At 34.4% G+C, this 7,998-nt stretch overlaps 1 long non-coding RNA gene across 1 annotated transcript; it reads left to right on the forward strand.

The window, feature by feature from the left end:
- Positions 1–3,068: 3,068 nt before the first annotated feature.
- LOC144333241 (uncharacterized) lies at positions 3,069–4,461 on the forward strand. The gene is made up of 2 exons (XR_013401752.1): positions 3,069–3,177; positions 4,071–4,461. It is a non-coding gene; the product is annotated as an uncharacterized LOC144333241 (long non-coding RNA).
- Positions 4,462–7,998: the final 3,537 nt, after the last annotated feature.

Genomic DNA, 7,998 nt, shown 5'->3' on the forward strand with positions numbered 1-7,998 from the left:
CTCAATCTCCTGACCTCGTGATCCGCCTGTCTCAGCCTCCCAAAGTGCTAGGATTACAGGCTTGAGCCACCGCGCCCGGCCTATAATGCACTTTTTAAGGGAAGGCTTTATTTTCCATTCTACCTCCCTATGGAAATATTAAATATGAATGACATAAGATATTTTCACATATAATGGTTATAAAAGAGTATGTCAAAGAGGGAATTTACAATATTCTTTATTGACTTATATGTTTGTTTTAGAACACATTAGTACTATGTTGAACTACATAGCCCTATAAAACTAGATAGTCCAGACCTAAATTATCTACCTGAGATTGTTGTCCAAATAAATGATCTGTTCATCATTAAGCTACCCACATGTTGGGAGACACTTCTCTGGGGGTGTTGAACATCCCTGCATGTCTGGCAAGCAGCAACGCGGACAGTCCTCTGTTCTAGATTAATTTTTTGAAGACGTTTGTATAACTAGCAGACTTGGAAGACAGAAATAATGGCTCACTCCGGAGCAAAGGGCAGTTTTGCTTACTGTCCAATAGAGTGTCTCCCTCTAAAGCAACAGGGGGGCTTGCTTGTAGACCACAGAAACGGGTGGGGGGGTTCTGAGTTTGTGGTTCCTCCCTGGTTATGCAACTCACTGCAGTTGTCGGCATCACTTTGTCTTTGTTTCACCATCCTGTGGGAATTGGGGCTACAGGACCATCACAAGAAAACGATCATACATCAGGTAGTACTATTGCAGTGAGTAATAAACTATTCTTTTGCTCTGCATCTGGAATCTGATGTTTGCAGCAAAACTTTGTAAAACTTCATCTGACTTTGTTTTTTAGCTTGCAAATAGCATAAAGTCTCAGATTCATCATGGTTTTTGACAACATTTAGACGTATATATCCAAATTTATGATAGATTCTTTAAGGCCATATAAAATAAGTTTATTTGCATTCTGAATCATTTATAATTATTAATTTAATCTTGTGATCAATAGATGTAGTCATGTTCATTTGTTCATATGTGTATTTCATAGAAAATGATGTAGAGAAATTGAGTATAGACTAGCCAAAATATTTTTTATCACTTAGAAGATGTATTTATGAAGGATACTGGATTCGAGACTACACTTGAAGTATTTTAGGAAGGGTTTTTTTAGATGTCTGTCTTGTGAATAGGAAATGATTCTTATTAAAATTAAAGCAGAAAGGCTAAATAAAATAAATAGAAATAACCTGGTTATCAGATCGCTAATTATACTTAGATCTATTGTAAGAAGCATCAATTAGCCTTTTGACCAAATTTGGTAATACAATGGTGGTATTTAACCAGCAATTGTTCTCAAAATAACAGAATAAAGATATGTTATAAAACGGAAAACAGAATGGTTCCATTTACATATGAGTGTTGCATAAATCTGGAAGAATGAAATTTCAATAATGTCCTCTGCCTGTTAATATATTATGTAATCTTAATTTGCTTCCTTATGACTTGTTATATTTTCTGATTTTAAAAAAAGAAGGTCATTTTATTTTAAAAGGTTTTGAACTATTACAAAATTAAATTGTTTATTTAATTCAAGTTTTTTTCTTTCTAAATTGATTTGTGAATATATGCAAAATGCATATAAAGCAATAATGTCATATGTCTACATTGTTTTTTATAATGGACTCTCTATAAATGTAAACTAAAATACAGCACAAAAGTAATTTGCATTCTCTCTATAACTTCCATAGTTGAAATATCAAAAATACAATTCATTAGCACTTTGATAAGAATAAGCTACTATAATGACCTAATGATTAAGGTATGCCTTCCTTCTTAAAATACATGTTCTGACAATTATTTTGTAGTTGCTTCAAATGCACTCAATTTATTAAGATAGAGCATGCAATTTCTAAACATTATGATATTCAACAATTTGTAATAATTTATTTTTTAAGTGTAGTTGAGTTTGCCTAAGTAGACTATCCTTCTTTCTCTCTTTAATGCTGCTATTTCAGAATTATATAGCTGGTTTTGGTAATTAATAATAATGTAAATTTTTGAAGAGGAAAATGGTTTAATGTATTTTTTTCTGACATCAAGGTCAAGGAGCAAAGGCATATTTTATGGGTTTGTTAAAGATACGCTTGTGAGATTCTTAACGAAGAATCAGTCTGGATTAGGAGAGTTAAAGAGAGGGATTCTTTTGTTCTATATTAAAATTGATCCGATAACCTACTGTCCTAATGCTCATTATCACCACTCATACAGATTTATTTTATTGAAGTGTGTAAGTAAGTAGTCAGTTCTTTTCGTAGTAAAGAGAAAAAAGAAATCATGGAACCAAGAGTTCTTCATTTCTTTTTTAATATGAAGTGATGTTTCTCAACCTTGGCACTATTAGCAATTTGGTCTACACAGTTTTTTGTTGTTGAGATGGAGGGAGAGGGGATCTTGCATGTTACAGGATGTTTAGCAGCATTCCTGGCCTCTATCCACTAGATGCCAATAGCTCTACTTATCATGACAACCAAAAATATTTCCAGACATCATCAAAATTCCCCAGAAAGAAAAGTCATACCCTTTTGAACACCACTGACATAAAGAAATGTAATCACAATGTGCCTGATATAATAGTTATGCAAACTGGAAGAACTAGGAATGGGGTGTATTAGTTAACCAAGTGGTACGTTTTATTAAAGTGTTAGTCTTGTTCACACTGTTTGATATTGATAATTTCATCTTGGTAACATCCGTTCCTCAACTTCTTTTACTCTTGTAAGGAGATGGAAGCTTTTGCTGGTGTGTGAGAAGAGACTGTTATGCAGTAAAAGTGTGCTGAAATCATATTTGGCCAATAAATACATGTTCACATTCACAGGGAGTCAAAGATAAGAAGTTGTCAGTTGTGTCTTTTCTGAAAACTCCCTTAAAAAACCTCAACAGGCCAATCCTGGACATTCCAGAAAAATAACGTAACCAAATGTCTTAGTTTATTTATGATAGTGACTTGTTTATGTCTATTACTCCTGTATAAGTATTAATAGCAATTCTTTTCACTCTCAAAAGGATCTTAGTTTGGATATCGTCACTTGAAAAAACATAGTCCTATGTCAGTCTTTAGTATACTACTTCTGACTTATTAATAGCTCCTGGCCTTCTACTTCTAGTTATCCCAGAAGGACATACTGGAACACCTTGCAGGTTACTACTGGGCAATTTGCCTGGTATTTAAAAACATGGATTCTTGCTTGAACCCGGGAGGCAGAGGTTGCAGTGAGATGAGATGGCGCCACTCCACTCCAGACTGGCAACAGAGTGAGACTCCATCTCAAATAAAATAAAATAAATAAATAAATAAATAAATAAATAAATAAATGAAAACATGGATTCTGAAGTCAGAAAACATAAGTTCAAATTCTAAATAACTCCATAAATTATTAGCTACGATATTTTGGGTCATAATTTTTTCATCTTTAAAGTGGGGTTTTCAATAGCAATCGCTTACTCATAAGATAACATACATAAAACACTTATAATGTTCCTCGGTACAATACGATTTCATTTCTGGTTCATTACCTTGGTTCATTACCTGGTTCATTACTCTTTCCACATTTTGCATATTGAAAAAAGTTAAGGGAAACTATACATGTTTTTCTTTATAATTTGAAATTATAGAACAAACCTATTATACAGTTCTGATGTTTTCTATCTACTGTTTCAACAAAATCTGAATCATATTGTACATTGTGATTCATAAATGTTTTGCATTTTGTTTACTTTTGTTTATATACCTTCAATAATACATTTAGATGATAATTATGATAATTACATTACATGTATTATTTCTGGATAATTATGTTTGTCATTTACATAGTCAGTACTTGAGGAACTGAGTGCAGATAGATGTCTAAGACAGCCCCCGATGATCCCACTTCCTAAGAGTCACATCTATCTGTAATCCTTTCCTTCCCCTTGAAAATGGGAAGTGACTTGCTTCTAATATGGCAAAGGTGATGGACTATTACTTCTGTCATTAGGTTACTAAAAATTGTGGCCTTCATGTTGTCAGTAGACTCTGTGTATTGCTTTTTCAGGTAACACACTTTGGTGGCACTAACTGCATGTTAGAGAGAATTGTGTGGCAAAGAACTGAAGGCATCAGTCCAAAAACCCAAAGAACTAAATGGGGCCAAAAACCACATGAGCTTGGAAGTGGGTCCTTTCCCCATGAGCTCTGGAGATGACAAGACAGAGGACACCTTGATTGTAGTCTGTGAGAAAACCTAAAGCAGAGGACACAGCTAACTTGTGCTCAGATTCCTGACCAATACAAATTGTGAGACAAAGGTGTAATTTTTTAAGCCAAGTTTTTGATAATGTAATATGAAGCAATAGATAACTAATACAAAATAGATAACTGGATACATATGTCCACGAGCTATTCTGGCATAAAAGTACATTCAGTAACAAACTTGTTGCTACTCTCTGTGTTTCCTTTACTTCACTGACATCATCCTATCCTTTATCTTGCATATAAATATCTGTGTGAAATTTGTCAACAAATGTTGGTTGAAAATGAAGAGAAAGCAAAACAGAAGAACTAAAATAGGACTTTTTTAGGTGTTTGCTTTGTTTAGTTTTGAAATAGGAGATTGTTATTGTCTGCATGTTTATGTTCCTCCAAAATGTATATGTAGAAATTCTAACCCCCAAGGTGATGGTATTAAGAGGTGGGGATTTGTGGAAATGACTATCTTCTAAGGGCAGGATATTAATGTGATTAGTGCACTAGGGCAGAGGCCCTAGAGAGAACCCCTGTCCCTTCCACCATGTGAAGATGAAGCAAGAAGCCACTGTCTATGAGCCACAGAAAGCAGGCCCTCACCAGACTGAGTCTGCCTTGATCTTAAACTTCTCATTCTCCAGAACTGTAAAAAATAATTGTTATTTATAAGCTACCTACTTTGTGCTATTTTGTTGTAGCAGTCCAAATGGACTAAGACAGAGTGTCTATAAAACAGTATTAGGCTTAAGTGAAAATTCCAGGGAGAGGAAGAGGTAGATAACAATAAAGGTGGAAGAGATTACCTGCAGAGGAGAAGTTCCTGAGAAAGTCAGCTGGAGTGGCATCCAAAGGATCACAGAGGAAGGGGTTCATCTTTGGCAGGAGAAACATTGTATTCCTCACTTCTCAGAAGTCAGGAAATGGGTGGTAATTCAAGTATGCTAATATAATTGCTGGGGAATCAGAGAAGTGAATTCAGGAATCAGAGTAGGTTATCTCTGCACTAGCAACATGAAATTATTTAAGTGTAATAAAGTTTAACTGATGAACTATATAGAACATAATTATATCCATTTCTAAGCAAATAGGAAATAGTCTTACTTCCTTTCTTGGCTTTGAGAGAACACAGATATACTACTTATGGGTGCTATCTTCCATGCTCCACTTTGTAAACATTTTAACATTTGAGGAAATATGAGGAAATTGTGTTTTTATCTGCTATCAGAAATAATTAAGTACTGAAACTGATTCAGTGCTGAATCTGCAGCTAAAGAGAAAGATAAAATTGAACCTGTCCTTTGAAGAAATAGTCATGTCTTAACACAGTCTCAAGCATAGCTATTTATTCATGCTACTATAAATTTGTGTCACCCAGTTATAAAGAATTAGCTTTATCCTCACCTTTGATCCCTGAGGGCACTAAAAGATACCTTCTTGCATATGAACTCAAGAGGATTTTATCCTAGTCTAATTTTCTAAAGCTCCTGGCTTCCTGCCCAGATACCCTGAAATGCAGGACAGCTGGGGAAATGACCATGCTCTCATCTCCACAAGAAGCAAATGATGCCCTTTTGCAACGTATAGACTCCCAGGGCACATTCAAATCTGTTCTAGGTATAAGGAGACAAATGGAAACAGAAAGGTTCATGGCAAAAGTTCACAGTATACATACAGAAAAGGTTCCCCAATGCCAGTGTATTTGCCATTGCCATCTTTATCAGGGAGCAGTGAAATGAAAAACTGAGAACAGTACACTAATTAGTTCATGTTTTTGTCAACCTAAATAATTGCCCTTTATTATGCTAAGTATTGTAATTTCTATTTTTGTACTAAAATATATTTTATTGCACACAGTGTGGGTAATAGTAACTTTGTTCCTAACATTTTTGACAAAATTAGAGTTGTCCATCCTATCACTAAATCCAAATATCTGGGTAATACTAATCTTGGCTAAACTAGATGGTCAGTTTTTATTTTATAACAGAGTTGTTAAGAAAGTGTGCTGTGAAATTAGATTGTTGGATTTGTATTTTAGCCCTATGAATGGCTTTGTGATCTTAGGCAAGTCACTTAACCAGTCTATTCCTTAATTTCTTCAACTGTAGATAAATTAAATAAATTTCTCATAGGTGTGCAATTATTCCATTCATATATGTATAGTGCCTGGCAAAGAGTGAGCAGGCTCAGCCAGGAGTTGTTTATAATCATCTCAAAGCACTGAAACACTCCTACTATAATGTAAAATTTAATTATAATATTCAATGTTTATACTAACAACAATGAAGATCTGAAAAATCGAATTGTTTATTAAACCAATATTCATTGTGCAACTATTATGTTTAGACACTGTGCTAAAATTTTGAAGTACAAAAGTAAACAAGACCCTCAAAGAGTCTACAAACTAAGATTATTTTTAAATTTTTATCAAAGAGGTTCACTTCTGTTTAAGCCCTCATCAGGTTAAACTGTAACTTGTGTTTGGAAGTAAGCAATGCTGTAAGATAGAAGTTGAAGAAGGTGAAAAGTTAGGGACTGGAGGACACCTAGAGGATTGCTAATGACAAGACTGGAAAGAATTATCATAGCAAAGCAGAAATAGAGACATAAATTAAAAGTAACTGATAAGTGAAGAGTTTGTTAATTTCCCCATTTGCAACCCTTTTGCGTGGAAGCAAATTATAGAAAAAGCAATATTTCTGCAATTGTTCTTTTAACAGAGTAAATGGTGTCATTCTCACTAGTGTTCACATGATGCCTTGACTTAAAAAAATGGACAACTGGTGAGGTTCGTACATTCTTTGGTTAAGATTTGGTGCAAATACGATCATGTATTATGCACTTGATCTGCATAGCAGCAATCATCAAAAATTTTAGCCAGTTAATGCAAGTATTTTCTATTTATGAAAAATGAAGTGAGTACTATAGTATGGTTCAATCATTACCTGAAATGTCTCCATCATCCACTGCTCCACACCTAACGATCCATCTTCACTCTCATTTGGTACTAAAGTTGCTATACAAAGGCACCTTTCCACTTTACAAAGTACATAGCTCTTTTTATTGTGCCCAACCACTTTCTTGGGCTTGATTTGGTAAATTGGTACACTGATAAATTTAAAATAAATCTAATACAATTCTGAAAATTCAGGAAAAATGGAAGATTTACTTGTTCTCTCTTTCCAGTTCCTATAAGAACCACAGTGCTTAGTGTCTTCAGTATGCATTAAATAATTCTGGAAGAACAAATAATCCACGCTTTCTATGGCAAGGAATCTACCTGTGTCTACCTGTGCCAAAGATACAGGGCCTTAATGCACTTTTGCCCTACCATGAACATCTTGACATTAAATGAGAGGTACTCATATTCAGTTGATCCTGCACTTATTGATTTATGAGTAAGTTTGATCACCTAATTGAGCATGAACTTATTTAATATCTAATGAATGAAGACAGAACCTAAGGCCTAATTAATCATTTAAAGATGTATCTGTGAAATCACATTAGGTAGACAGTAGGTACACATCTTAGGGGCTCATGAGCATGCTGAGAGAGGAATAGAATTAGTTGCAAAAAGTCAAACTTGAAGTTTAAATTGAATTTTTAACAGTAAAAGTGATGAAGACAAATGCCTCAGTCAAACTAATTTACTAGAATATACTATTCCTGCTATGTGGGAATGAAGACATAATTGAGGTTTACACTACGCCAAAAGTCTTTATCAGGGAAGGATCCAAAAA

Source organism: Macaca mulatta, chromosome 11, assembly GCF_049350105.2.
Source record: "Macaca mulatta isolate MMU2019108-1 chromosome 11, T2T-MMU8v2.0, whole genome shotgun sequence".
Classification (NCBI taxonomy): Eukaryota; Metazoa; Chordata; class Mammalia; order Primates; family Cercopithecidae; genus Macaca; species Macaca mulatta.